Genomic DNA, 17,450 nt, shown 5'->3' with positions numbered 1-17,450 from the left:
CAGGTATGTGGGAGGGACAAGGGTAGAGGAATGAAATGGGTGAAGGTAGTCAAAAGGTACCAAATTCAAGTTATAAGTCCTGGGGATGTAATGTACAGCATGATGACTATAGTTACTAATACTGTATTGTATATTTGGAAGCTGCTGAGAGTAGATCTGAAAAAGTTCTTATGCCGAGAAAAAGAACTTGTAACTATGTTTGTGGATGTTAACTACAGAAAAAAACTTGGAAAATGAGGTTGCACATGTGAGTATATTTTACACATTGGTGTTTACGTTACTGAAGAATTGGAAACTAACCAAATACCAACCATCAGGGATCTTAATTGATCTGTGTTCTCAAATTTTAGTCACTTGTATAATTTCTCAGTTTTGTTGTATTGGAGGATCATCTGAACTACTTAATATTTTTCTTAAAATGACTTTTAAATATAGCCCTGGCCTAAGCTATTACATCAGAAAAAGCATGGATCTATACTAGTTACATGAATTTTAAATATATTTTTAAATAAATACATAATTAAAATGAAGATACTTAGGTCTTTTTAACATCTAAAATCATTTTATGTGCTATCAGTAGTGTTTGAACTACACAGGGGAAAAACCTTGGTGAATGGTCCATCATAAAACAAAGGCTTTAGAAATGATGTATTTATATATTTATTGACCAAAAAATATTTTTTTAATTATTAGGTGAGTAAACAGTATTCTCTATGCATGCACTTCTATATAAATTTATGTTGTAAATTGGTTTATTTACTTGGAATATTATATACTAAAATATTTACAGTGGCAATAGCTCAATGATAAAATTATGGAAAGTTTTTTAAATTTTATGTTCTTAAAATATTAGCATATATTTTCTAATCATAATTATATATTATAGAACTATAAATTCTTTTATTTCCTAAAAATATAATTGTAAAAGTTCTTAAATATTATTAAAAATCATTTAATTTGGGGTTGTTTGCCTTTTTTTTAATGATCTGTGTTTTCTTCCCTTTTTTTGCCACGATTTACTTTTGCTCATTGTCTTCACCACTGTTTACTTTTACTCTGTTTAATACAGGCTATTTAGAATGGCAATAGAGAGGTTGCAAGAATACATGCTGATAATGCAATCCCCTAGAAGAACCACATAATTAATGTTTTGAGAGTGAGCGCTAGGATGGGTGCCGTGGCAGCGAGAGTTCAAACTGCAGTAACAATGGCAAAGTAAGGTTTAATATCTGTAAATAATAGAAACTCTTGATTTAAGTTTAAGGAGAATATTAAGAGTTGTCAGAAATCCAAATCTATTGCAAAAAAGTGCTGTAGGATGCTGGTGAAGGCCTACATGGGTAGGACAGACACAAAGTACTTATTAAGGAATATGATTTGGACTGTGGCTTTTAAACTGAGGTATAATTAGCTGTCTTTCAATGGAGAGTCAAAGGTAAAATAGTCAATTTCTAGACCACAAATACATACTGTATAGTTTTACTGTTAAGGAAAGGGTGGACAAATTTCATAAGCTGTTCTGTACACTTAAACAATTACATAAATTTTGTGATTACTTATAAAGATACTCTATCTTTTTTTTACTCCCAGTAGGTAACCAAGTCCATGGCAGGTGTAATTAAGTCTATGGATGCTACACTGAGGAGTATGAACCTTGAAAAGGTAAAAGAAAAAATAATAATTTGATATTCAGAAAGCACCTTTTCAGTGTAAGTTTTTGTCATGACCATATTTTTTGTTACAGATTCTGCCCTGGTGGACAAATTTGAAACACTGTATGTTCAAATACAACAAATGGAAGACACAATGAGTACCACTACAACCCTAACACCATCACAAGTGAGAATAATTCTCTACTTAGAATAACTTTTAAAAATTATCCAACTTGAAAATACAATGGCTTTTTGAGTCTAAATCATCTATCTATAAAATGTGAAGTAAACATGGCATGTCCTCAAAATGCAAGTAGGAAATTATGTTCTGCCCCTGGATTCTTGATATTTTGGAAGACGACATTCTCTATATTGTTTTGATAGAGAATTATACTAGGTCCCATGTCTGGGGAGTCTGGAACTTGGTTCTTCCTTGCTGTCAGTAGTCCTTATTAATGAAGGCATTGCACTAGAGGCTCAGTAAGGCCAATGGGTATTAGGTATTATCCTAAACTTCAGCTAATTCATTTCATTACAAATATTCTTTGCTTCCTACCTACTGAGGTGTGTTATTTATGTACAAATCACAGATGAACAAATAGTAAATTACAAGAACAACTGGTTTTCAAAAAACTAGGATGTTTTCTAAACCTGCAACTTCGAGATGTGCTACAGAGAAATTAAAATTTGAAATGGTTTGTATATGACACAAGCCAGAAACAAAGTTTTGTGAAATTTATTCAGATAGAAATTTTCTTCATTATCATCTTTCAGTCTAACACATATCACAACACTATCAAATGAACAAATAACTTGTTTTCAATACTTTGGATGCTAATATGGAAAAAATAAAATTTACAAAGTAAATTAGAAATGAATTAGCAGCTGTCCATCAGAATTTTACTGGCGATAACTGTTTTCACAAAGAGGTAAATAATGAGAGTACAAGCTCATACTCAGATATTCTAATTAAGAAAGAATCATGTGTATGTCTAATAGTGAGCATATATTTAAACCATTACTTTTATACCTCCTCCAGAGCCTTGCTCTGCAGAGTGGTGCAAGAATCAGGAACATCTGTATCATCTGGGAGCTCATTAGGAATGCAGAATTCAGACCACATCCATAGACATTGAATCAAAATCATTTTAACAAGTTCCCTAAGTAATTTTTATGCACCAAGTCTGAGAAGCACTGTCCTAGAGTTTCTGATTCTTACTCAAGCTCATTACCTGATCCCTAGGTGATTTTTTGTTGGTCAAGTTTAGGAAACAAGTGATTTGGAAAAAAAAATGACTTGAAGTTACGACACTTGGATCTCCAATCCTCACTCTGCCACTAATTAACTTTGGGACCTTAAGATACAACCTTTGGCCTCAGTTTCCTTAACTACGCATTGTAGGGATTGAATTTGATATCTAAATGCCTTTGCCTCTCAAATATCTTGAGATTCATTCAACCAACATTTGCTGAACACTTTGTTTCAGGTATTGTGCTAGGAGTTGGGAACATTCAACTATGTACAAAACATTCTTCATAAAAACTCAACCAAAACTTAAAACAGAAATGGAGAGGGATCTAGTTGAACACACTTAGCTGACCACATTCTCATGTCCTGCTAATGAGTAATTAGAATTTAAATTGGTATATCCACTTTAGAAAAGCAATTTGTCTAGTCTTTTCTTAATATAGCAGCCAGAGTGATTCTTTTTTAAATGAGTCATATCATGTCATTTTTTCTGCTCAGATCCCTCCAATGGCTCCACATCTCCCTCAAAATAAAAACCAAATTATTTACAATGGCCTATAGGATCTGCTTCATCGTGTTTCCTGTACCTCATCTCCTATTCCTGTTAATCATTCTACTGAGGCACTCAGCCTAGGCCTCTTTGTTATTTCTTAAACACACCAAGTACATATTTGTCTCAAAACCATTCCACTTGGACTTTTGTCTGTCTAAATGTGCTTTCTCCATCTTGCAGTCATCCTCATTGCCCACTGCCCCTTTCCATCAGTTCTTTAAGTATCATTTTCTCAGTGAGTTCTTCCCTGAACATCCTACTTAAAAGTACATCAAGCACACACCCACCATACCCTGTATTCCCTGTCTACCATCCCTGCTTTATTTTTGTCTATAGTACATATCATCTAATATAATACTGATGCATCGCTAGGACTTAAAATGATATCTGGCATAAAGTAGGTGCTCAATATTTGTTGAATAAATCAGAGTATGTAAAATGCATGTAGCCTATAACCTAGAACTTGTACTTCCAAATTTACACACAAAGAAATGCCTATGTGATGGTACAAAGATACCTAGGCATGAGAATGTTCATTGCACCATTGTCTATAATTGGGAGAAATTAGGGGGAAAAATCTAAATGTCCAGAAATAAAATTGGTAAGTAAAACTGAGTATTTTACTGTATTACAGTATTATACAAGAGGGGGTGAATAAACTAGATCTCTAGATCTCAATATAATCAGATCTAACAAGGTTGAATGAGAAAAGCAATTTGCAGAATAGTGTATATAGTATCATACCACTTAAGTAAGTTTTAAAAGCACACAATGCTATTTCAGATATAAAGACAGTAAAATGTAAATGCTCAAAAGTATTTGATCTGTTATTTTCTGCATTTTCTGTATTTTGGAAATACATTTAAAGTGAATAAAAAAGAACAAGAGAAACTAAGACCCAACAGCAAGGTTAGTGATTTGCTTAAAAGCATAAACCTTGTTAATGGTAGAGCTGGGACTACATCTTAGAACTCCCATCTCTATGTTCAGAATATTTTCAGCAACTAAGTTAAAAACAAGAGTATTTTGATCAATCAGACTCTATTCCTGAGAACTGTACTGTAGTAAAATATCAATACTTTTATTTACTTCTAGATATTTTTAAAGAGTAATCCTTAATATCAGATTTGCATCAGTTAGAACGATTATGATAAATCAAGTTTAAATCTATCACTTGAAATATAAGTAGAGAGGTTTAGAACAGCTTTATAAATAGGTTCACTTCATTAAAGAGCTATATTACTCAGATTCAAATTACATGTGAATATCACTGCTAACATTTTTCATATAACCTCATTGTTTAAGGCTTTATAATTTAACATTATTCAAAAATAAATCATTTTCTGAAATAATTGAGCTCCCTCTGGTGGTAAAAAGATATATATATATATTTAAAAAGCTTGCTTTTGAAAATTGTAAACTAGTTCCTTTTTAAAGCAAAATTAGAAACAAAAACCACCCGAAAAGCAAATGCCATTAAAATAGGAATTCTCATTTTCTTATTCTAGATCCAGGTGGATATGCTGCTTCAAGAAATGGCAGATAAGCAGGGTAAGAAATTATTCAGGCATTTTTTGGATAATCTTATGTTTTAATATGTAGAGGTCCTAAAAATTATGTAATATGGATAAAAATATTTGCCTTTACCACCAATGGTCAGAGTTAGGTTTTTGACCCTAGAATTTAGTGTTGAGAAGACCTTTGGAACAGTCATCCACTTTTTTGAATGCTCATAAAAATGTGACTTTGTTTATATCACCCTTGTATTTTCTTAAAAATCTTTTAGATGTCTTCATTTAGTGTGTGATAAGAAATGAGGAAGTTCGAGACGTGGAGCCAAGATGGCGGTGTGAGTGGAGCAGCAGAAATCTCCTCCCAAAGCCACATATATTTATGAAAATATAACAAAGACAACTCTTCCTAGAAGAGAGACCAGAAGACACAGGACAACATCCAGACCACATCCACACCTGCGAGAACCCAGTGCCTCGCGAAGGGGATAAGATACAAGCCCCAGCCCGGCGAGACCTGAGCTCCCCACACCACAGCTCCGGGCGGGAGGAGAGGAGTCTGTGCGGGGAGGGAGAGGGAGCCCAGGACTGCTAAACACCCAGCCCTAGCCATCCGGACTAGAGCGCAGACACAGTACATGCGTGGGTTCCTGGATACTAGGGAAACAGGACAGTAAGACCTGTGAGTGGGTCCCTGCGGCTGGCGCCCTGGGGACAAAGAAAAGTGAGTGCTTTTTGGAAGTTTTAAAGGTTCAGGGACCTCACAGCCAGATGGAAGTGTCCTGGGACACTTAGTCCAGCAGCAGGGAATCTGGGGAACGCTGGGCACTCTAACCCCCTGGGCAGCAGGGAGCATGGAGGCCTGTCACAGAGATAAATAGCCTCCTGGCAGCTCCCCCTCCAACATGGCTCCACCATATTGGAGCAGAGGCCCGAGGCAGGCCACACCCACAGCAACAGCAGAGATAAACTCCATAGTAGCTGGGCAGGAATCAGAAGCCCTGTCTGCACGCAGCTGCCCAGCACAAGGCACTAGAGGTCAGTGTTCTCCCAGGAGAGGAAGGCCACAAACCAACAAGAAGGAAAGTTCTTCCAGCTGTCACTCGTGCCAGCTCTGCGAACTATCTCTATCGCCATGAAAAGGTAAAATTTCAGGCAGACAAAGATCACAGAGACGACACCAGAGAAGGAGACAGGCCTAACCAGACTTCCTGAAAAAGAATTCAAAATAAAAATCATAAACATGCTGACAGAGATGCAGAGAAATATACAAGAGCTAAGGGATGAAGTCCGGAGGGAGATTACAGATGCCCAGAAAGAGATTACAGAAGTGAAACAAACTCTGTAAGGAATTATGAGCAGAATGGATAAGATGCAAGAGGCCATTGATGGAATAGAAACCAGAGAACAGGAACGCATAGAAGCTGATGCAGAGAGAGATAAAAGGATCTCCAGGAATGAAACAATATTAAGAGAACTCTGTGACCAATCAAAAAGGAACAATACCCACATTATAGGGGTACCAGAAGAAGAAGAGAGAGAAAAAGGGATAGAAAGTGTCTTTGAAGAAATAATTGCTGAAAACTTCCAGAAAATGGGGGAGGAAATAATCAAACAGACCACAGAAATACACAGAACTCCCAACAGAAAGGACCCAAGGAGGTCAACACCAAGACACATAATAATTAAAATGGCAAAGATCAAGGACAAGGAAAGAGTTTTAAAGGCAGCTAGAGAGAAAAAGGTCACCTATAAAGGAAAACCCATCAGGCTATCATCAGACTTCTCGACAGAAACCTTACAGGCTAGAAGAAAGTGGCATGATATATTTAAGGCAATGAAACAGAAGGGCCTTGAACCAAGGATACTGTATCCAGCACGATTATTATTTAAATATGAAGGAGGGATTAAACAATTCCCAGACAAGCAAAAGTTGAGGGAATTTGCCTCCCACAAACCACCTCTACAGGGTATTTAAGAGGGACTGTTCTAGATGGGAGCACTCCTAAGACTAAACAGATGTCACCAGAGAAAATAAAATCATAGCAAAGAAAGAAAACCAACCAAATATTAACTACATGAAAAAAGTAAAATCAACTACCCACTAAAAGCAGTTAAAGGAAACACGAAAGAGTGCAGAATAAAACAACCAATATATAAAGAATGGAGGAGGAGGAATAAGAAGGGACAGAAGAAAAGAATCTCCAGACAGTGTATATAACAGCTCAATAAGCGAGCTAAGTTAGGCAGTAAGATACTAAAGAGACTAACCTTGAACCTTTGGTAACCACGAATATAAAGCCTGCAAATGGAAATAAGTACATATCTTTCAATAGTCACCCTAAATGTAAATGGACTGAATGCACCAATCAAAAGACACAGAGTAATAGAATGGATAAAAAAGCAAGACTCATCTATACGCTGCTCACGAGAAACTCACCTCAAATCCAAAGACATGCACAGACTAAAAGTCAAGGGATGTAAAAACATATTTCAGGCAAACAACAGAGAGAAGAAAGCAGGGGTTGCAGTACTAATATCAGACAAAATAGACTTCAAAACAAAGAAAGTTACAAGAGATAAAGAAGGACATTACATAATGATAAAGAGCTCAGTCCAACAAGAGGATATAACCATTCTAAATATATATGCACCCAACACAGGAGCACCAGCATATGTGAAACAAATACTAACAGAACTAAAGGGGGATATAGAATGCAATGCATTTATTTTAGGAGACTTCAACATGCCACTCAACCCAAAGGATAGATCCACTGGGCGGAAAATAAGTAAGGACACGGAGGCAATGAAAAACACACTAGAACAGATGGACCTAATAGACATCTATAGAACCCTACATCCAAAAGCAACAGGATATACATTATTATCAAGTGCATATGGAACATTCTCCAGAATAGACCACATAGTAGGCCATAAGAAGAGCGTCAATAAATTCCAAAAGATTGAAATTCTACCAACCAACTTTTCAGACCACAAAGGTATAAAACTAGAAATAATTTCTACAAAGAAAGCAAAAAGACTCACAAACACATGGAGGCTTAACAACATGCTCCTAAATAATCAATGGATCAATGAACAAATTAAAATAGAGATAAAGGAATATATGGAAACAAATGACAAAAACAACACAAAGTACCAACTTCTGTGGGACGCAGCAAAAGCAGTCTTAAGAGGAAAGTATATAGCGATCCAGGCACACTTGAAGAAGGAAGATCAACCCCAAATGAATAGTCTAACATCACAATTATCGAAACTGGAAAAAGAAGAACAAATGAGGCCTAAAGTCAGCAGAAGGAGGGACGTAATAAAGATCAGAGAAGAAATAAACAAAATTGAGAAGAATAAAACAATAGAAAAAAATCAATGAAACCAAGAGCTGGTTTTTTGAGAAAATAACCAGAATAGATAAGCCTCTAGCCAAACTTATTAAGAGAAAAAGAGAATCAACACACATCAACAGAATCAGAAATGAGAATGGAAAAATCATGACAGACTCCACAGAAATACAAAGAATTATTAAACACTACTATAAAAACCTATATGCTAACAAGGGGGAAAACCTAGAAGAAATGGACAACTTCCTAGAAAAATACAACCTTCCAAGACTGACCAAGGAAGAAACACAAAAGTTAAACAAACCAATTACGAGCAAAGAAATTGAAACGGTAATCAAAAAACTACCCAAGAACAAAACCCCCGGGCCAGACGGATTTACCTCGGAATTTTGTCAGACATACAGAGAAGACATAATATCCATTCTTTTTAAAGTTTTCCAAAAAATAGAAGAGGAGGGAATACTCCCAAACTCATTCTATGAAGCCAACATCACCCTAATACCAAAACCAGGAAAAGACCCCACCAAAAAAGAAAATTACAGACCAATAACCCAGGTGAACGTAGGTGCAAAAATACTCAACAAAATATTAGCAAACCGAATTCAAAAATACATCAAAAGGATCACACACCATGACCAAGTGGAATTCATACCAGGGATGCAAGGATGGTACAACCTTCTAAAATCCATCAACATCATCCACCACATCAACAAAAAGAAAGACAAAAAAGACATGATCATCTTCATAGATGCTGAAAAAGCATTTGACAGAATGCAACATCCATTCATGGTAAAAACTCTCAGCAAAATGGGTATAGAGGGCAAGTATCTCAACATAATAAAGGTCATATATGATAAACCTACAGCTAACATTATCCTGAACAGCGAGAAGCTGAAAACTTTTCCTCTGAGATTGAGAACAAGACAGGGATACCCACTCTCCCCACTGTTATTTAACATAGTATTGGAGGTCCTAGCCATGGCAATCAGACAAAACAAAGAAATACAAGAAATCCAGATTGGTAAAGAAGAAGTTAAACTGTCACTATTTGCAGATGACATGATATTGTACATAAAAAACCCTAAAGACTCCACTCCAAAACTACTTGAACTGATATCGGAATACAGCAACATTGCAGGATACAAAATTAACACACAGAAATCTGTGGCTTTCCTATACACTAACAATAAACCAATAGAGAAATCAGGAAAACCACTCCATTCACAATTGCATCAAAAGAATAAAATACCTAGGAATAAACCTAACCAAAGAAGTGAAAGACCTATGCCCTGAAAACTGCAAGTCACTCTTAATAGAAATTATAGGGGACACTAACAAATGGCAACTCATCCCATGCTCATGAATAGGAAGAATTAATATCATCAAAATGGCCATCCTGCCCAAAGCAATATTCAGATTTGATGCAATCTCTATTAATTGCCAGCAACATTCTTCAACGAACTGGAGAAAGTAGTTCAAAAATTCATATGGAAACACCAAGGACCCCGAATAGCCAAAGCAATCCTGAGAAAGAAGAATAAAGTAGGGGAGGATCTCACTCCCCAACTTCAAGCTCTACTACAATGCCATAATAATCAAGACAATTTGGTACTGGCACAGGAACAGAGCCACAGACCAGTGGAACAGATTAGAGACTCCAGACATTTTCCCAAACATATATGGTCGATTAACATTTGATAAAGGAGCCATGGACATACAATGGGGAAATGACAGTCTCTTCAACAGATGGTGCTGGCAAAACTGGACAGCTACATGTAAGAGAATGAAACCGGACCATTGTCTAACCCCATACACAAAAGTAAATTTGAAATGGATCAAAGACCTGAATGTAAGTCATGAAACCATAAAACTCTTAGAAGAAAACATAGGCAAAAATCTCTTAGACATAAACATGAGTGACCTCTTCTTGAACATATCTCCCCAGGCAAGGAAAACAAAAGCAAAAATGAACAGGTGGGAGTATATGAAGCTGAAAAGCTTCTGTACAGCAAAAGACACCATCAATAGAACAAAAAGTACCCTACAGTATGGGAGAATATATTTGTAAATGACAGATCTGATAAAGGCTTGACATCCTAAATATATAAAGAGCTCACCCAACTCAACAAACAAAAAACAAATAATCCAATTAGAAAATGGGCAGAGGAACTGAACAGACAGTTCTCCGAAAAAGAAACTCAGATGGCCAACAGACCCATGAAAAGATGCTCCACATCGCTAATTATCAGAGAAATGCAAATTAAAACCACGATGAGGTATCAGCTCACACCAGTAAGATTGGCTAACCATCCGAAAGACAAACAAAAACAAATGTTGGCGAGGTTGTGGAGAAAGAGGAACCCTCCTACACTGCTGGTGGGAATGTAAATTAGTTCAACCGTTGTGGAAAGCAATATGGAGATTCCTCAAAATGCTCAAAATAGACTTACCATTTGACCCAGGAATTCCACTCCTAGGTATTTACCCTAAGGATGCAGCACTCAAGTTTGAAAAAGACAGATGCACCCCTATGTTTATCGCAGCACTATTTACAATAGCCAAGAATTGGAAACAACCTAAGTGTCCATCAGTAGATGAATGCATAAAGAAGATGTGGTATGTATACACGATGGAATATTATTCAGCCATAAGAAGAAAACAAATCCTAACATTTGCAACAACATGGATGGAGCTAGAGGGTATTATGCTCAGTGAAATAAGCCAAGTGGAGAAAGAGAAATACCAAATGATTTCACTCATCTGTGGAGTATAAGAACAAAGGAAAAACTGAAGGAACTAAACAACAGCAGAATCACAGAACCAAGGAATGGACTAACAGGTACCCAAGGGAAAGGGACTGGCGAGGATGGGTGGGTAGGGAGGGAAAACGGGTGGGGGAGAAGAAAGGGGTGTTATGATTAGCATGCATAATGGGGGTGGGTGGGAGAAAGGGGAGGGCTGTACACACAGAGAAGACAAGTAGTGATTCTGCAACATTTTGCTGTGCTGACGGACAGTGACTGTAATGGGGTTTGTGGGGGAGACCTGGTATAGGGGAGAGCCTCCTAAACATAATATTCTTCATGTAACTGTAGATTAATGATAACAAAAAAAAAAGAGAAAGAAATGGGGGATTACTCCCTGATAGGACAAAACTAACTGCATATCAACGATTAATGCATGGTTTACATATCCTTAATTTTGATCATTTAAAGTGTTTCAGATTATCAGCTATGGAAGTACATTTTTCTGATAATATTCCTTTCTCTCTCAAAAAAAAAAAAAGTTCCTGTGTGGTGATCTCCAATAAGTTCTTCACAATGGTATAAAGGTCATATCAAAGTGTGGGTAAAGGGTTTGTTTGTGTTTATACAGAGGATCAAAGCCTAATTTGACTACCCAGAAAACGAATTAAGATATGATATTAAGAAGAACTTCCAACATCAACATTCTCTGGAAGAGTCATTCCAGAAGATGATCATCAAAAAATTTCAACAAAGATCCTGGCGCTGTTGCAGTTGTAGCTGCATTCATCCCACTGGTTCCTGGACTTGCCATTGGAATGAAGAAGGAGATATCTAAGCTGGCCTGTGCATACAGTGAAGCAACAAATTTGACTGGATCTATACTGTTGGAACTCAACCAAGAATTAGGAGAAGTGCAAGATGCAGCGCTCCAAAATCTTGCGACTATAGACTATCTACTGTTAAAAGAACATATGGGATGTGAACAGTTCCCAGGAATGTGTTGTTTTAATTTGTCTAATTTTTCTCAATCTATTCAAATTCAGTTAGACAATATCCATCATATCATTGATAAGTTTTCACAAATGCCTAGGGTGCCTAACTGGTTTTCTTGGTTTCACTGGATATGGCTGGTAATTGTAGGTCTGCTTTTGTTATGTAGCTGTATTCCTATTATGTCAATGTGTTAATGCAATTTAATTAGTAGTTTAAAACCTATACATGCTTATGTTACTCTACAAGAAGATCTGTCGAAGAAATAATCAATCTTCCCATGTTTTCTTCCATCTTCTACTTCTATAGCTTTTCTTCTTCCTTCCTAATTACAACCCTTTAGTAGAATTCATGCCTCATACCGAAATTACCAAGTATCATAATTCTTCCAGGTGGTAAAGATACCTCAAGACAAATGCTTGGCATAGAAGCCACAGGGCATAAATCTGCAAAGAAGTAAAAAGCTAACCTTTTCAAACAATATTGCTTCTCTCTCACTTACCAACTTTACATTTCCCTGTATGGTCCCGGAAGATGACTGGTTAGCCAGAGACGGGTAAGATTCCTCAAGGGAGGAACAACCTAAGATAGGCACAGTTGCAGGGGGGCCTTCAGGTGAGAAATTGGGGATCAACAGAGGTGAGGCTTAGAACCTCACCCCCCTGTTTTGAGAGAAATCTTCTGCATCTGTGGATATTTTGTTGCCTTTGTCTAGCTTGGATTAATACTTAGTCTATAGGCACACACCTAATCATCTACATTTGTCCTCTTACAGCACTAAATTATGTTTTCTACCTTTATCTTGCATCTAGCTACCACTTCAGCATTTTATTTAAAAAATAATAATAATAAGGGAGAAATCTCTGATTCACATATAAATCAAGTATAAAAATCAAACGAATAATCATATTTGACCTGATTGTTTATAGTTCATGATGCGTGATCAAAACTGAATTTTCTGTGATAAGACTGCCCTTGAACTGTTCACCATGTAAGAACTTACTCACTATGTATGAACTTGTTCACCATGTAAGAACTTGTTCATTATGCTTCAGAAGATTTGAGACTGTTGAGAATTAGGCTTGGGGTTGATTAATGATTGTGCATTGATTCCCCTATACAGAATTTTATTGTTGTTAACAACCATTTGATCAATAAATATGAGAGATGCCCTCTCAAAAAAAAAAAGGATATTGAGCATCAAATATAGCATTGGAAAAAAAAGAAATCAGGAAGTTCATTGAGGGAGGCATATCAGTACCTTCTGTGTTCAGTATATATCAAATGTTTGGATTTTTTTTAAGGATCTTCTAGAAGAACACTGCTATCATCAGGTCATTAAGTCTAAAGCCCACTTTAAGTCATACAAACTGAGCAGTATGTGCAAAATGTCTTAAGGGGTTGAAAAGATGACATTATTGAAGATGGTCATTTGTTTTATAAAGGTAAAAATTGAGACTTTTGTGATACTGCTGTTAGAAATAGGGTCTGTTAACAGGCTGTTTATTTCAGGCCCTTCATGTTTGAGGGGAATGATTTGACCATGGTAATTAATACCTTTACTACAGAAGTCATGTTATATCAGTATCCTCTGTTATATTATTTAGTTCAAGAGAACATTATAGTAAAGGTTAAAAATACATTTTTTCAAAGAAAGATTTAAACTGGTGATACTATATTTTTATACTTCATCTTCAAAGGTAGAGTAATATATTAGAGTTAATGCATTATTTTCTCCTGGGAAGACAAGATTGGAAAACAGAGTTGATATTATTCTGGTATTTAAGCTAATACCTGATTAGAATGAACACTTAAATTTATCAGCTATTTAGATCACTGATATCACTGCATTAAAACCTGATTAATAGATGAAGGATAAAAAGGCATAAAATCTCAATTATTATATAAATTAGTCATGGGAATGAAAGTACAGCCTAAAGAATATAGTCAATAATTCTGTAACATTCTGTGTTGGCAGATAGTAATTACACTAGTTGGGGTGAGCATTTAATAATGTAGATTAAACTGTACAATCGCTGTTGTATGCTTGAAATCAATATTATATAGCAACTATACTTCAGTTAAAAAAACTGGTTAATAAATCAGGGTTGCAATATTTGAGAACTGGAGGTTAGATTGTATACTGTTTTACTTTGTTAGTATCCTGACATAGCCCATATACCAACAGGGAGGTAGCAAGAAAGATGATTTTTGTTAAGTATTATCAAAGATACCAAGATATTGTGTATCAGAAGACTCCATCTTCATAGTAGGCTAAGGACTTATTTCTGTTCCTACCACAGACTAAATAAAAAGATTGAGCTTGGAAATAAAGCAAGGGAGGTTTTATAAAGTGAGTATTGCCACATTATAGCCTTGCTGACCCACAGTGGAACTCTGTTCAATAGGTAACTTTTGATTATATTTAGATCAGGATTTATCAACCTCAGTACTATTAATATTTTGGGCCAAATAATCCTGAGAGCTGTCCTATGCATTTGTGGGATATTTAGCAGCATTTCTGGCCTCTACCCACAAGATACCAATAGCATCCTTCCCCCAGTTATGGTGGTCAAAAATGCTTCTAGACAATGGTCAAATGTTCCCTGGGGGTGAGGGGCCAAAATCAATAGAGATTAGTATGTCAATAATGGGTCATGACTGGAGGAGTAGAAATAGGTAGAACCATTGATGTCGAAATAATGAAGCCCATCATTAAAGATGTTTAAGTACCCAAATTCTCTATGTGATTCCCTCAACAAATTTTTAGTATACACATCTTTACTTTTGAAATAACAATCTGTCTATAGACTCTCCTAGTGACTCTTAAAAGTTACTGTATACCCTGTAGTGTTTCCAACCCTGAGTTAGCATATACTGGCTTAGAGATGGGCAGTAAGGTGAGTTCATACCCTAGAGGATTAGTTAAAATGGAGTTAATATTGTGGGCCTTGAATGCAAACAAACCTGGGTTCAGATCCTATCACTAGGGTGTTCTTGGGCAAGTGTATGTAGCTTTTCTAATCCTCAGTTGTATAGGTGGATGCAAGTAATAATTCCTACTTATGAGTAACTCAGGAGCTACATATTGAAATTGAAGTTAGCTCAAATGTTAGATATATATCCTGAGGCTGCATTTGTCAAGCCTGATTTATCTTTTTGGGGGCTGTCTTATTTTTCCTTCACAGTAGGAGACATGTAGTAATCTCCAGTAAACAATACATTGGATAACCATTGTTTTTAGTTTTTAGTTTTTTGTTTAGACCAAATCATTTTCCTGTCTTATATTAGCTTTACTATCATAAGATTATCCACCTGGATCATCATTAGGGATCAACAAAAACACTTCAAAATTAGTAAATTCATTTATCCTAAGGGTCATTCAGAAGATGCTTAAGCTCTATTTGCATTTATAGAACTGAACCAGTTTTGTTTTTATTTAAGGTAAAATGGTAACTGGAATATTTAAATTTGGAATAAGCTATTTTTATTTCTTATTATAATTAGATAAGGAGGAAAAGGTCTATATTAACATTCATTTATGCTAATTTTAAATTATAGCCTTGATCTTGATATGGAATGACTACAGGGTCAGACAGGTTCTGTTGCCACAAATGTTGCTTCCACAGAACAGGTAGAAATCGGATTTTATCTTGATTGATATGAACTTGATATATGAATTAACTATATGTCATATATGTTTATTGTAAGGCTGGAGGCACCAGGGGAAGGGGTGAGCCTGCTGGACAAGCTCAGGCCTCACCAAACAAAGTGAAGAGACCAACAGGTTCCGGTCTGACAACATTCCAGAAACTGATCAGATAACATTCCTAATAGAGCCCTCCCCAGGCTAGAAGAATAGTGGTAACTGTCCAATACCTGGCTTAAAGCCAATGAGAAACCCCCTCATACCCTAGGCGAGCCAATCCTCATGTCACTGTATACCTTTGCTCTCCCTCCCCCTTCCTTCTTTAAAAACTTGCTGCCTGTCCTGCTGGGTGTGACTTCCCCAGCCTCCATTTCTGTAGACTGGGAAACCTCACCCAGGAACTGCACTCAAATAAACTACCTGGCCCTTTGTTGCCTCTGGTTGCCTGCTTATTTTAGCTAGAATTTATCTTACATTTGGTGCCAAAATCCCGGGAAAGAGCATGAGCATAGGGCCCTGACCGGCCACCGGTGGCCCTGCCCCCTCCTTCCCCGACCCAGGACCTCAGCCTTCTCTCCGCTGCGTGGACTATTTTCTGGTGGGTCCCCCAGTTTCCCCCAGTCTGTCTCCCTAACTCCATTTCACCTGGTCCATTCGAAATCATAGCTATGTCCAGGTTAGGGCATTCGGCCCATGCTCTGTGGGCATCCAGCCCACCCCTGGCCCTGCGGTGGGGGAGACGTCCCTCACCCAGTCTCCCAGGACATCTCCCCTGACTTGGTGCACTTGGGATGCTGGGTGCTCCTCTCAGCGGGATTAGTTGGGGGAGTGATGCAGACATGGGGAACCAGCCCTTGAAAGCAGAGGCTTAGACCCCGCTGTGGTGTCTCATTTCTAATTTGGCTACTCTATATTTGTCCTGGGAAGTTCACAAATGGAAGCTAGTCTTTCTTTGCTCTGAGGCCGGGCCTCAGTATCCCTTGGACAATCAATCTCGCTGGCCCCCTGAGGGAACTTGCTATTTTGGCCTCCTCACCGACTTGACTAATTATTGCCACTGGGGCAGAGAGTGGGGTGAAATCCCGTATGTGCAGGCTTTTTGGTATTTGCGCTCCTGCCCAGACCTTTATGTTAAGTGTCCAACAACTCAAGTTCTCCTGGCCCCATCTCCAGTTAAGGATTGTGAGCCTCTTACTCTGCCCAGTCCTTCTTCCTTTTCAGATCCGCTGGAGGACCTTGGTCTCCCACCTCTTTCAGCTTGCTACCACAACCCCTCTCCACCACCATCTTTAAGTTCTTTATCCTCCCCCATGTTGCTGCTATCTTAAAGTCCTACATTCTCAACCATGCTGTCGTCCTGCTCCTGTCCTCTTCTGGTGGCTGCACCACTCCCTCCCCCTCTCCTTTCACCTTCACCGCCCTCTTCCCCCACCAGAACACACTCCTCCCACCCTCTAGTTCCAGAAGCCACAGACAAGAAGCTAAAAAGAAAGAAAGCAATTAAATATCAGGTAACTCAAATCTTTATATGTCTGCCTGTGTATATGTTTTTATATGAAAAGTGTTGCTAACTGTAGTCATTATGTCTCAATTTGTATGTGTGTCTAAGTGTGTAAATGAAAAAGATTTTTCTACCTCTGGATGGTATTAATAAAATTGATTTAAAAACAATCCCTTCGGGCTCTCTTGTCCCCTCCTGGCATGAGCCAGAAGCTCTATTCTCTCACTTTATTTCTAAATAAA

The 17,450-nt window shown here is 37.3% G+C and overlaps 1 long non-coding RNA gene across 3 annotated transcripts in view; it reads left to right on the top strand.

Annotated features, from left to right (window-relative positions):
* Window positions 1–16,298, top strand: part of LOC118934487 (uncharacterized) — a 63,459-nt gene extending 47,161 nt beyond the window's left edge. For all 3 annotated transcript variants that reach the window (XR_005033488.2, XR_008995065.1, XR_008995064.1), the window contains 5 exons: window positions 1,594–1,662; window positions 1,745–1,839; window positions 4,963–5,005; window positions 13,363–13,503; window positions 15,770–16,298. This is a non-coding gene — a long non-coding RNA (uncharacterized LOC118934487). The remainder of the gene's footprint in view (window positions 1–1,593; window positions 1,663–1,744; window positions 1,840–4,962; window positions 5,006–13,362; window positions 13,504–15,769) is intronic.
* The last annotated feature ends 1,152 nt before the right edge of the window (window positions 16,299–17,450 follow it).

This window comes from Manis pentadactyla, chromosome X (assembly GCF_030020395.1).
Source record: "Manis pentadactyla isolate mManPen7 chromosome X, mManPen7.hap1, whole genome shotgun sequence".
NCBI lineage: Eukaryota > Metazoa > Chordata > Mammalia > Pholidota > Manidae > Manis > Manis pentadactyla.
Note: the sequence above shows the minus strand (reverse complement) of the source record. Positions and strands in the feature narration are given on the sequence as shown.